General features: G+C 35.4%; 1 protein-coding gene across 4 annotated transcripts in view; it reads left to right on the top strand.

Annotated features, from left to right (window-relative positions):
• DYM (dymeclin) overlaps positions 1-14,442 on the top strand; it is a 439,846-nt gene that overhangs the window by 288,379 nt on the left and 137,025 nt on the right. The gene's annotated exons all lie outside the window — the stretch shown is intronic.

Raw genomic sequence — 14,442 nt, 5'->3', positions numbered from 1 at the left:
TCAAAATAAAACTCATAAGCATGCTCATGGAAATACAGAAAAATATTTAAGATCTCAGGGAGAACTTCAACAAAGAGATAGAAACTTTGAAAAATACAATATCTGAAATGAAACATATACTGGAGGGATTTAAAAGTAGATTAGATGAGGTAGAAGAGATGGTATATGGAATAGAAATTAGAGAACAGGACAGCAAAGAAGCTGAGGCACAGAGAAGAAAAAAGATCTCTAAGAATGAAAGAATACTAAGAGAGCTGTGCAACCAATCCATTTGGAACAATATTCACATTATAGGGGTTCCAGAAAAAGAAGACAGAAACAAAGGGATAGAAAGTCTCTTTGAGGAAATAATTGCTGAAAACATCCCCAGTCTGGGGAAGGAAATAGTCACTCAGGTCATGGAAGTGTAGAGATCTCTCAACACAAGGAGCCCTAGGAAGAAAACACCAAGACATATAATAATTAAAATAACAAACATGAAGGACAAGGAGAGAGTACTGAAAGCAGCCAGAGAGAAAAAAAGATCACTTATAAAGGGAAGCCTGCCAGGCTATCATCAGACTTCTCAGTAGAAACGTTACAGGCCAGAACGGAGTGTCATGATATATTTAATGCAGTGAAACTAAAGGGTCTTCAACCAAAAATACTCTACCAAGCAAGATTATTTAAATTTGAAGCAGGGATTATACAACTTCCAGATAAGCAAAAGTTGAGGGAATTTATCTCCCACAAACTGTGTCTATAGTGTATTTTGGAGGAACTGCTCTAGATGGAAGTGTTCCTAAGGCTAAATAGCTGTCACCAGAGAATATAAAACCACAGTTAAGGAAGTAGACCAAAGATTAATTACTAAGCAAATGCAAAATTAAATCAACTACCCCCAAAGTCAGTCCAGCGATACACAAAGAGTGCAGAATATGACACCTAATATATAAAGAGTGGAGGAGGAAGAAAAAGAAGGGAGAGGGAAAAAAAAAGAACCTTTAGATTGTGTTTGAACAGCATAATAAGTGAGTTAACTTAGACTGTTAGCTAGTAAAGATGCTGCCCTTGAACCCTTAGTTACCACAAATCTAAGCCTGCAATGGCAATAAGTACCTATCTATTGATAATAACCCTAAATGTAAATGGACTAAATGCACCAATCAAAAGATGTAGAGTTACAGAATGGATAAAAAAACAAGACCATCTACATGCTGCCTACAAGAGACTCACTTCAAACCCAAAGACACACACAGACTAAAAGTGAAGGGATGGAAAAAAATATATCATGCAAATAATAGGGAGAAAAAAGCAGGAGTTGCAGTACTTGTGTCAGACAAAATAGACTTCAATACAAAGAAAGTCACAAAAGACAAAGAAGGACATTACAAAAGGACATTACAACAAAAGGATATAACCATTATAAATATCTATGCACCCAATATAGAAGCACCTAAATATGTGAATCAAATACTAACAATTAAAGGGGAAATAGAATTCAATGCACTAATTTTAGGAGACTTTAACACACCACTCTCCCCAAAGGGCAGATCAACCAGACAGAAAATAAGGAGTCAGAGGCACTGAACAACACATTAGAACAGATGGACCTAACAGACATCTACAGAACACTCCATCAAAAAGCAAGAGGATACATATTCTTCTCAAGTGCATATGGAACATTTTCCAGAAAAGATCACATACTAGGCCACAAAATGAGCCTCAGTAAATTCAGAAGGAGTGAAATTGTACCAACCAGCTTCTCAGACCACAAAGGTATGAAACTAGAAATAAAGTATGCAAAGAAAACAAAACCCTCAAACACATGAAGGCTTAAAACATACTCCTAAATAACCAGTGGATCAATGACCAAATAAAAACAAATCAAGCAATATATGGAGACAAATGAAAACAACTCAATGACCTAAAACCTGTGGATGCAGCAAAGCCAGTTCTAAGAGGAAAGCCTAGCAATACAGGCTTACCTCAGGAAAGAAGAACAATCCCAAATGAGCAGTCTAAAGTCACAATTAATGAAACTAGAAAAAGAACAAATGATCCCCAAATTCAGTAGAAGGAGGGACATAGTAAAGATCAGAGAAGAAAAAAATAAAATTGAGAAGAACAAAACAATAGAAAGAATCAATGAAAGCAAGAGCTGGTTTTTTGAGAAAATAAACAAAATAGATAAACCCCTAGCCAGACTTATCAAAAAAAAGAAGTCTGCACCCATAAACAGAATCAGAAATGAGAAAGAAAAAGTCACTACAGATACCACAAATACAGAGAATAATTAGAGAATACTATGAAAATATATATGCTAACAAATTGGATAACTTAGAAGAAATGGACAACTTTCTAGAAAAATACAACCTTCCAAGACTGACCCAGGGAGAAACAGAAAATCTGAACAGACCAATTACCAACAATGAAATTGAACTGATAATCAAAAACTACTTAGGAACAAAACACCTGGTCCAGATGGCTTCACTGCTGAATTTTATCAAACATTTAGAGAAGACCTAATACCCATTCTCCTTAAAGTTTTTTAAAAAGTAGAAGAGGAGGGAATACTTTCAAACCCATTCTATGAGTCCAGTATCACTCTAATACCAAAATGAGACAAAAACATCACAAAAAAAGGAAATTACAGACCAAAATTCCTGATTAGCCTAAATGCAAAATCCTCAACAGAATATTAGCAAATTGAATTAAAATATACATCAAAAAGTTCATCCATCATGATCAAGTAGTATTTATACCAGGGATGCAAGTATGGTTCAGTATTCGAAAATCAATCAACATCATACACCACATCAACAAAAAGAAGGACAAAATTCACATTGTCATCTCCATAGTTGCTGAAAAGCAACAAATTCAACATTCATTCATGATAAAAATTCTCAAAGTGAATATAGAAGGCAAGTACCTCAACATAATAAAGGCCATATACAACAAACCCACAGCCAACTTCATACTTAACAGCAAAAAGCTGAAAGCTTTTCCTTTAAGATTGGGAACAAGACAAAGATGCTCACTCTCACCGTAGGTATTCAACATAGTACTGGATGTCCTAGCCATGGCAGTCAGACAAAAAGAAATAAAAGGCAGCCATATTGGCAAGGAAGAAGTTAAACTGTCACTGTTTGCAGATGACATGATATTATACATTGAACTCCCTAAAGACTCCACCAAAAAACTATTAGAACTAGTAACTGAATTCAGCAAAGTTGCAGGATAAAAAATTAATATTCAGAAATCTGTTGCATTCCTGTATATTAATAATGAACTAGCTGAAAGAGAAATCAGGAAAACAACTCCATTTACAATTGCATCAAAAGGAATAAAATCCCTGGGAATAAACCTAACCAAGGAGGTGAAAAACCTATACCCTGAAAACTACAAGACACTCATGAGAGAAATTAAAGAAGATACCAATAAATGGAAATACATCCCATGCTCATGGATAGGAAGAATTAATATGTCAAAATGAACATCGTGTCTAAAGCAATGTACATATTTGATGCAATCCCTATCAGAACACCAACAGCATTCTTCAACAAACTAGAACAAATAGTTCTAAAATTCATATGGAACCACAAAAGACCCCAAATAACCAAAGCAATCCTGAGAAGGAAGAATAAACCTGGGGGGATTACACTCCCCTACTTCAGGCTCTACCACAAAGCCACAGTAATCAAGCAATTTGGTACTGGCCCAAGAACAGACCCATAGATCAATGGAACAGAATAGGGAGCCCAGATATAAACTCAAGTGTATCTAGTCAATTAATATACAATACAGGAGCCATGGATATACAGTGGGGAAAGATAGCCTCTTCAACAACTGGTGTTGGCAAAACTGGACAGCTACATGCAAGAGAATGAAACTGGATTATTGTCTAACCCCGTACACAAAAGTAAACTGGAAATGGATCAAAGACCTGAATGTAAGTCACAAAACCATAAAACTCTTAGAAGACAACATAGGCAAAAATCTTCTGAATATAAACATGAGCAACTTTTACTTGAACACATCTCCTCAGGCTATAGAAACAAAAGCAAAAATGAACAAGTGGGACTACATCAAGCTAAAAAGCTTCTGTACAGCGAAGGACATGAACAGTAGTACAAAAAGGCATCTTACAGTATGGTAGAAATATTCATAAATGACATATCTGGTAAGAGGTTAACATCCAAAATATATAAAGAGCTCATATGCCTCATCACCCGAAAAGCAAATAACCCAATTAAAAAATGGGCAGAGGATCTGAACAGACACTTTTCCTAAGAAGTTCAGATGGCCAAAAGGCACGTGAAAAGATCCTCAACATCCCTCGTTATCAGGGAAATGCAAATTAAAATCACAATGGGATATTACCTCACACCAGCTGTAATTGCCAACATCCAAAAGACAAGGAAAAACAAATGCTGGCGAGGATGCAAAGAAAGGTGAACCCTCCTATACTATTGGTGGGAGAGAAAATGAGTTCAACCATTGTGGATAGCAATATGGAGGTTCCTCAAAAAACTGAAAATAGGAATACCATTTAACCCAGTAATTCCGCTCCTAGGAATTTACCCAAAGAAAACAAGATCCCTGATTTAAAAAGACATACGCACCCCTATGTTTACTGTGGCACTATTTACAATAGCCAAGATATGGAAGCAACCTTAGTGTCCATCAATAGATGAATTGATAAAGAAGAGGTGGTGCCTATACACAATGGAATATTATTCAGCTTTAAAAAGATAACAAATTCTACCATTTACAACAACATGGATGGAGCCAGAGGGGATCATGCTCAATGAAGTAAGCCAGGCAGAGAAAGATAATTACCAAATGATTTCACTCATTTGTGGAGTATAACAGCAAGGCAAAACTGAAAGAACAAAGCCACAGCAGACTCACAGACTTTCAGAATGCACTAGTGATTACCAAGGGGAAGGTTTTGGGGAGGATGTGTAAGGAGTGAGGGTGAATGGGATAAAGGGGCACTATAATTTGCACTCACAGTATAGCTAGGTCACGGGGAAGGAAGTACAGCACAGAGAACACAAGGAATTACTCTAGCATTTTACTACACTGATAAACAGTGGCTGCAATGGGGGTGTGTGTGTGTTCTTGATAATATGTGTGAATAGAAACCACAATGTTCATGTGAAACCTTCATAAGATTCTACATCAGTAATAATTTAATTTGAAAAAATGCTTGTAGAATCCAGCTGGTAAAAGTTTGATTTTTTTTCAAGACAGTCCAAATTTTGAACTGTCCAACCATTAAAAAAATTTGTTTTATTATATTAAAGAGTTGGCATAATTTTTCATTCCTGGATTATTATGCAATCATAAGTTGCATATGTAAGAAAAAAATCATGGAAAATAGTGGGTTTCTACAAAGAAATATCTACCAAGAGTTATTGAAATGTTAATATGTTAGGAAACACCTTATCCTAAGGAAAGAGTTATGTTTAGAAGCAAAATAAGTGTATGATCAAATGAACTATATTTTTTCACCTCAGTGGAAATCATGCAGCCATAGAAGACATTTAAAAACTGAGAAATTTGGAAAACATTTGTTATAATGTTAAGTGAAAAAAATATAAGATTATATACTATTAAGACAACTGCAAAATTATATGCATATGGACAAAAATTAGATAATATATGCAAAGAGTTGTGGAACTTTGGTAAAATATACGTGACATTTTAACAATTTAAAATTTTTTAAGGCATTTAAAATTATGCAAATTTAAATAAGTTTCTCTTTTCCCTTTTCTCTGCCCTCCCTCCAGGTATCCCAAGTTAAGTGTATGTTTTTGGCTTTTCTTTTTTTCCCTTCACCAATATAATGTAATGTCAGTTTACCAATCGGCAAAGAACTGCAGTGGTTATGGGAATAGATAGGCATTCCCTGATCGGTGATCACAGGGAATTTCTCCCACTGGTAATGTCCCCATGGCTTACTTTAAAATTTATATGGAATCTCTCTCTCCTCTCTTCTCCCCTCCCCTCCCCTCCCCTCCCCTCCCTTCTTCTTCTCTTCTCTTCTTCTCTTTCTCTTCTCTTCTCTTCTCTCTTTTTTTTTTCCAACTGAATGGGTTTATAATTCTCAGTAAATACAACATTCAGTCATCTTTTTTTCTAAACTGTAGCACTTTCAAATTTAGGAGTGTTTTTACTCATTTAGTGTGTCCTTTATACTGTGGTTTAAGAAATCACATCTGGAGCCATTTCATTGCTTTGAAAGGATTGTATCTTCAGTCTAAACCTAAGACAATGTTCTAATTTGTCTTCTCAAAAGAGTTTTTAAAATGGCTAGAATGGCCTTGTCATAACATATACCATTCATTAAATCTGTAATGAATAAATATTTGAAGCCCTAGTAATAATTTTTCATGCATATGATACTGTCTTGATAATTTTGTTGTGGCTATGTGCTTTATTGATTTCTGTGGCATGAAATGAAATGTATTATCCTACTTAAACCATTATGGTTTCCTTTTGAATTACGTATTCACTACTTGATCCTGTCGTCAAGCTTATTCCATTTTCTATAATGTGGTGTTAGGTCTTAAGATTTATGACTTTAGTACTCAGTGCTGTGTACATCAAAACAGGAACGTAAATTCAGATCAGAAAATTTGGGGAGAATAAACAATAGGTAGTGAAATATTTTAAAAATCACTTCTAACTTAATGTGTTTTCTGATTTGGGGGTTTCAGGTTTTCTTTTTCCTTAAAAATTATAGGAGTGAATCATTGCTGTGCATCCTGGAGTAGAGAGGAGGGCAGAGCGTGACAATCCCAGCCGCCATCTGCCTGGTCTCAGTGCTGAAGTAGACAGCTTTGCTCCACTCCATTTTCTTGGCTTCTGTGACAGTGTAGTTCTGGCTTTCTTCCCACTGTTTTACCACTTTTTAGAAGGCTCTTTTGTTATAAATGTTAGAATTCCTTAAGGCTGGATCCTGAGGCCCTCTTCTCTTTTCACCTAAACTCTGACCATAGGCATATTTTAGTCTATAACTATATGTCATCCATGTGCCAACACTTCCCAAATTGATAATGCCAGCTGGATTCTGAGCTCTGGTCCCATACTGTCAGTTGCCTTGATGTTACTATCACCACTTACATGCCCCTGCCCTGAGGTGAACTCTTACCTTTCTCCATAAACCTCTCCTTTTAGTCTCCATCTCAGTAGGCAGGTCTTCATCTCTCACGTTACTCATGCCTGTCACATGATCATCATCCTTCTTTCCCTCACCCCTTACACCATCCTCACTGTATCTGTTTTAGTTGTGTACCCTGAAATGAAATCTGTCCTCTTTTCTCTGTCCCCACTGCCAGCCACTGTAGCTCACACCATCCTTGTCTCATACCTGGACTGTGAAACCTTCCGTCTGGGTTCCTAACACTCCCACCCCCTAATTCCTCACCCAGCATGTGTCTTCAAGTAATTGGAATCAGGTTATGGCTCTGTCTTGCCTTCAGTGGCTTCCCTTTGCCCTTAGGATTGCACATGCTGTAGCCGCACCAATTGTCTTCTCGAGGATTTGCTGACACCTTTCCCATCTTTGGGCTTTGTACATGGTCTTTCCTATACAGAATGTTCTTTCCCTTATTCTCTATTTTTTACACTTGTTACTTCGCCAAACAGGCTTTTCCCTATCCCCAAATCCATGGTTATACTTAATAGTATGCTTTCTCCCACACACACTTTCTTTGCTGTCTCTTAGACTGTCTGCTCCACAAGGACAGAAAATGAGTGCTTTTTAAGTCCACTGATCCTAAGCACCTAGTATGATACTTAGATACACAATAGCTGCTTCATATTTGCTGAGAATTGATTATTTTAGTTTACTACAATGAACTTTCTGCAGACTTGCCTAGTCTAATAATAACTACATCTTCAGAAATTACCTAGCCAGAAGCAGTAAGATGGCAGTTCTGTTAAAATGCCACTACATATTCAAAATAGCATTCAAGATAGCATCATTAGATAATGAAGTATTCTGGTTATAGCTGTCTGATTATAGTTTTCATAGATATATAGTAAGACCATCTGGTAAAGGAAGGCTCCTTAATGCTTCTTGGATATGTAGAATTCTATTGCTTCTTTCTCTTAGTTAAATATTTTACAAATTTTCCACTTTTTGAATTGATGTGGTAAACTATGACCATCAAAGCAATAATAACACCATGCTTTGAAAAGTGCCTCATAAAAATGCAAAAATAACGTTTTCTCTGATGGCTCTAGGTAAGCAGAAGAAACTCAGAGGGAAAGGTAAAATTATGTTATATTTTGCCTCTTGAAATTTAAACACGATAGTGGAAATTAATTTGAAAACAGAGTAGTTCTAACAAGCTTTACTACCTCCACATTCCCCCCAAAATTTTCCTTTGGCATGAATAAATTATAGAGGCTAGTGGCTATAATAGTAGTAACAGAAAGACATTTCAGAAATACAAGTAAAAAAGAATATCACTGTATGTATTAAAAATTCTGTTTTATTTCCCTTTTAATTCAATATTACCTATTAAAGAAGCAAATTTTTATACTATACCTAATTGGAAATATTTTTTTTTAATTTTCATTGTTACTTATTGGTATGATTTGTTGAAGATGAACAACAGTAACATTAAAGCCCCACTCAAAATAAATATTACACTAGCCTGCCATAGTCATCTGCACTGACATGTCAACCAAGTTGTACCATTTATTGTCCAAAGGGAAGAAATTTAGATTAAATCAATGTTAAATTGATTTATTAAAATATAACAAAAGTTAGTTATTAATTGCTAATTAGGTAAAATTTTAATCTGTAAAAAGGATGTCATGAGAATATTGGCATATGGAAACAAAAAGGAAATGATTGAATCTTAGGAAAGAACAATATGAAATTCATATTTGATCCAAAAGTAGTAGTCTTTTTTTCTAACAAATGCTCTTAGGGTTTAGATTGCATTTGGTACAGGAGGCACTCAAGTCTTATTGATGTACCTGTAGGTGTGTAACCAGAGTTCCTGAAGATGAACACTCTAAATAACAAATTAAAATTTCTCCTGCAGTTTAGACTGCATTTATATGGAGGATTTGGAGTGGATACAAAATTCCCCGAGTTGGATGCTCTTCCCCTGGGGCTGCCATTTGCAGGGAATTTCATGTACATATTCAGACATGCAGACTTGCATAACTGCTTATTATAGAAATATTCTTGGTAACTAAATGTCTTACAGACTTTAAACATACAGGGTTTCCCGTATATGGAAGAAAAGTGATTCCACCCACTCTCCGTGCCTTGGCAAGTCATGATGCCAGCCCTTACATTTATTTGATTTCCAGAATTTAAATAGGCGGTGATGTAAATTGGAGTTAATGTTTCCCCTACTGGCACTAAGTTACTAAATCATCATGCTTGTGATGATGAAGTAACTTAGTGCCAGTAAGGGAAAAATTATTTTCAATTTGGCCACAAAGTGGGAATGGCATTTTTTCTAATCCTATCCCTCTAAGTTAGACTGACAACAATGATTTATTTCTATTTTACAAAAGTTGAGGAAGCAGAGGAAAATATAGAGTTAAATGGCTTGGCAAGATCACACAACACAACTGAAGTAGAATCCAAGTCTCTCAAGTCTCTGCTCTGATCAGTTTCATCTTTCCGAATGTAACAGCAGTGTGAGAGAAAAGCCCTTCAGCATACATGTGCTTAATGAATTCATATTTCTTATGAATTTCTTCAATCCTTTTACATTTTAAATCTCCATCTTATAGAATTGAGATGGAATGGGAATGGAAGAGTTACTAATTCTTTTAGGCATGTTTCCATGTATTCTTATATTGATCTTTAACTAGAATCAGATCTGTTCCAAGAGATCATTTGTTTTGCACAATAGTTCTACAAATTAGCTGTCTGTAAGAGGCAGTTCATTAAAAATTTATTTTTAAATGAACTTTAGATGTATAGATTTTCTAACGGCTATGCATATTAGAGTGAACATACAAAATATTTTCTTCACTGGGTAGTGGTGATAATAGCTAATATTTATAGAGCTCGGGTAGTGGTGATAATAGCTAATATTTATAGAGCTCTTACTCTGTAATGGACACTCTTCTAATTGTTAATTATTTTTATTTTACTGTTCAAAGCAACTTAAGAGATAGTTACCGTTCTTATCCCCACTTTATAGATGAGGGAACTGAGACACGGAATGATTGAATACTTGCTAGAAGATGGTAAGGCTAGTATTGAAACTCAAACATTCTGGCTCTGAAAGCCACCCTTTAAACCACATACTGCCTCCCAAGAAGCCTTTCAATAGTATGATTTTATTAAGTAACCTTGCCATTGAAATTGTTTTGACCAATCTTAGACCTACTGCAAATCTGATATTATTTGATGATTTATACATTTTAAATTATTTGTGTTTAAATTCTTAAACATTTGTACTCTTCCCACTCACAATTTCATTTGGAGATAGTTTTATATAAAACAGGTTAAAATTTAAAATTGTAGCATAAGACTATAGAAACAGAAGAAATTCAGAACTATTTCTTGGTCCTCTAACTTTTCTATATGTTCCATTTAGTCTGTTTTTACTCTCTAAACATGCACTGTCTCCTGATCTTCAAACCTACTAATCCTTATAAAAGTTTCACAGCATTGTATCCCAAGTGACTAAATTTGGTGTTAATTTTAGATGTAGTTTGATTTTTCTTTTTTCTTCTCAAAGTAATACTGGATACAAACTATTCTCAAAAGCTTTTTAACCTTATTTCAAAAAGTAAGCTTTTATAGGCAGATTTTCAAGGTAACCCAAAGGACAGTTTGTACATTTTACTTAACACTGGGAAAAGAAAAAGTAAGAGCAATTTACATTAACAGCTGAATATAATTTCTAAAAGTAGCTGAAATTCTTATAGCTTCCTTGTCATTCCTCTGTTTAGTGACTAGCAATTGTGCCATTTTCCTACTTGAAATAAACAAGTAGAAACTTTCCTGGGGTATTGAGGACTATAGTTACCATCTCTCTCTATATGTATATTATATATGCTTATATATTATATATATATAATATATATATATAAATACAGGTAACATTTATATAATTAAAAAATGTTCTGTCTTGTACCACATGTTGATACTAATTATTTCTTTTTGTGTGTGTGCATTCATTTTCAAGTGGCACAGAGTATAAGCCAATGGGAAGTTCATGTCTCTATACATGACAATAGAAGTTTTAAGAACCTAACATAGTCTCTGCATCTTGGCACCCAGTGGTTGTGGCAGCATTGCGTATCTGAGCAGAGAGAGCAATTTTTGTCAAACTTATTAAAGATGGGTCCCCCTTTTAGGATTCCTGTAATATAAGTGGTAAGCATCCAAAGATCACATTTAAAGATAGGCTTTTATATTTCAGTATCTTTTTTGTAGAATGCTAGGAAGTAAAAGAAAGGTTAACAAATTAAAACCAGCATGTAAGTAGCTGCAGGTATATTTATTTCTACATGTTTAGTAAGAAAAGTGCATTTAGGTAATACTTTTCATAGTTTAGCTAATTGCACAATAGTGCTTTGATTCCTCTTACTACCCTTAAATGGTTAAGTCAGTGAGCATCTTTGTGGGTTAAGTACTAGTCAGTAAAACATAATGGGCAGTCGTCTGGTGTGTGGTTTTTATTCTTGCTGTTTTCTTGTCTTGCATAACAACAGTATATTATAGCAGGCAAGATACTGAAGTAATGTGTTATGATAGTCTAGCTTAAAGGAAAGAAAAGAACTTTGATTTTCATCAGTTTTTAAAATATTTCCTGTTCAAGAATCACTGTCACTTGCTTTCTGTGCTTGGCACTAAGCAAATGCAAGAGGTGTCCAGAATACCCAGTGTCACATGACACTTGGCTATTGCAAGAGTTTGTGGTATGTCCTGTTACCATGGTTTAGAGAAATTTTATTTCACCCTCACTGTCTGGTTTTCTAGTCCCTCTCTACCTCTTGTGAATATGATAATGATAAGAGAATCTGTTTGTATATTGAACCTGTGCACATTAACTGTGTCCACTGAAAGCTGATACACTTAAGCGAGTTATTGTGGTATAAACTAAGAGGCTTTGGTTACAAACTTGTAAATGCAACTTACATAATGCCCATGACTTTTGGGCTGTTTGTTCGTATTCTCCTTTGGCTGTTTGCCCACTTTTGTGTTATTCGGTCATTTCTGGCCTTAGCTCATTGTTTGGCAGATAGTAAATATAGATTGGTTTTTTTTTTTAAATCTTTTGGACAGAATACACTAATTGTGTATTATCTGTTACTGCTTGGGTACTCCATATGCCATTTAGAAGTTTGACCAGAACTATAAAAGCAAAGTTATTTTGCCCTAGAGAAGCAGCCAGAGCAGTATCCATATTTTTGAGGGGAGTTGCTCACTTATGAGCAGCTAAATCTTAGACTCACCATCTCTTCCATTGTCTGTCTTTGTGCCACAAAACTACCCATTAACAAGCTATATTAAGAATACTCACCTTCTGTGTACACTATCTGACTTTTGTTAAAGAAGGAAGACAGACTTAGGGGGACTACTACAATGGGGTTTTGCAATAGGGAGAAAGAGCTTGGGCTCAACTCTGAATACAACAAGGAAAACTGGGTTACAGCCAACTAGCAGGTTGGAGGAAGGGTCAGTAGATGGAAATGACTAAGAAGGTAGGGTAATTCTCTGCTAAACTGACTTAACAGGATTCTTACTGAAGGCCCCCTGTTCCAGGCTGGAATGATCAGATATTACCTGGGGAACAGGGAGGCCAAGTCAATTCAGTTTTACTTTGCATTGCCTTTTACAGTCAAAGTGGTGGTGGTTTTGTTCTGCCATAGCAGGAATGCTACCCCACACAAAACAGACCCTTAGAATTATTGCTTTATTAACTAACACAGTTCTGGTGTATTTGTATTCTTGGACTTGAATTTGTTGGGACATGATTAAAATCACTGCTTCTTAGGTGTTGGGGAGTGTACATACTTACTTGAGACAGTGCTCTTTAATTTAAAGGACTGAAAAGAGTTAAGTAATCTTCTCAGAGGGTAATGTGACCTTATTCGTTCAACATGTGCAAATTTGGCTTGCCTCCCTATAACCAAAATATAGAGAAATAGAACTCACTTTCCCAATACGTATTGCATTCTCTAGCAAAAAGAAGCTATATATATCATATTATTTCTAATCTGGTTCTCCAAATACATTCTCTCTTATCTCTGTGCATAGAGAAGCTGATTTCCCCTCTTACATAATCAAATGACATTTCTTCTGATGCCCGATACTTGCATAAATCTATAGTTATTTCTTTGCCTGTTAATGTTTGTTCTTCAAATATTTGAGGTGAATTTAGTTTTCATTGTATTATTTTTAGGTATCCTATTTAAAATATCCTTTTGATATTGTCCTATTTCAGCTTTGAATTTTATTTTAATTCATTGTTTTAAAACATAATGTTCAAAAATTAGTGTTATCTAGAATTATCTTTCTTGTTGAATGTGCAATTCCAGTGAAAAAAATAATATGTTAATGAGATTTTATCATGCATTAGTTCATTAGACTAGTTCACTAAATCACTAGTCGTTGGTCTAAAAGTGATGGCTTTCCATGTGCCATTTTGTTTTTCTAAGTTTTCTCCATAGCACACATGTCACTGTCTTTATTGTCACTGTGGACAAATAGGCACAGAGCTGATATTCACAACTGGGCAGATTGTAGGCAACAGAAGCAGGGAACGACCAAGGTTCCAATACACCCACTTTGCCCATGAAACTTGGAGTAATTTATTTTAGATTATGTACTATCAAGGAATATGGTCTTCCTTTTGGCAGTCAAATATGTACATCTGACCATTTGTCCCTGTATCCTCTGAAAGCAATTATCAGATTTATGAATTTTAATAAGAGTTCTCTGGATTAATAGGTGTAGATACATGTAAGAGCCCTACTTCTAAATTGTAAAGTTTGTCAAGATGCACATTCTCTTTGATGTGAGTGAATATGGTGAACCTTATAGTAATAACAAAAACATTTCAAAGCTGAGTCTCAGAGAGGTTAGTCTGATAGATTCAGTCCATAAATAGGACAGGTGGGTGGATGGGTGATGTCAGGTAGGCTTCGCTGACTAAAGTGACTTTTAAAAAGTGATTTGAGGACAGATATTTGGTGGATTAGTAGGTTGTTCAAAGCGTAGGGGTTGGCATGAAAGAAGATGTAGGCGAGGGAGACAAAGGGTTCATTTAGGAGAAAAGCATGGGGAATGGGACAAGGTGTAGGAGGAGATGAGATCAGACGCACGATTGGCAGAGTTGTGGAGCTGTTTGGAGACAAGAAGAAAGTTATGCCTGAAGTGTTGAAAGCTAACTCTGATTAGAAGAAGAGGTATGATGCTTATACCGCAGAAGAAAGAATGATGGCATTTAGTATGTT

The sequence above is a fragment of the Manis pentadactyla genome, chromosome 6 (assembly GCF_030020395.1).
Source record: "Manis pentadactyla isolate mManPen7 chromosome 6, mManPen7.hap1, whole genome shotgun sequence".
Lineage (NCBI taxonomy): Eukaryota > Metazoa > Chordata > Mammalia > Pholidota > Manidae > Manis > Manis pentadactyla.
Note: the sequence above shows the minus strand (reverse complement) of the source record. Positions and strands in the feature narration are given on the sequence as shown.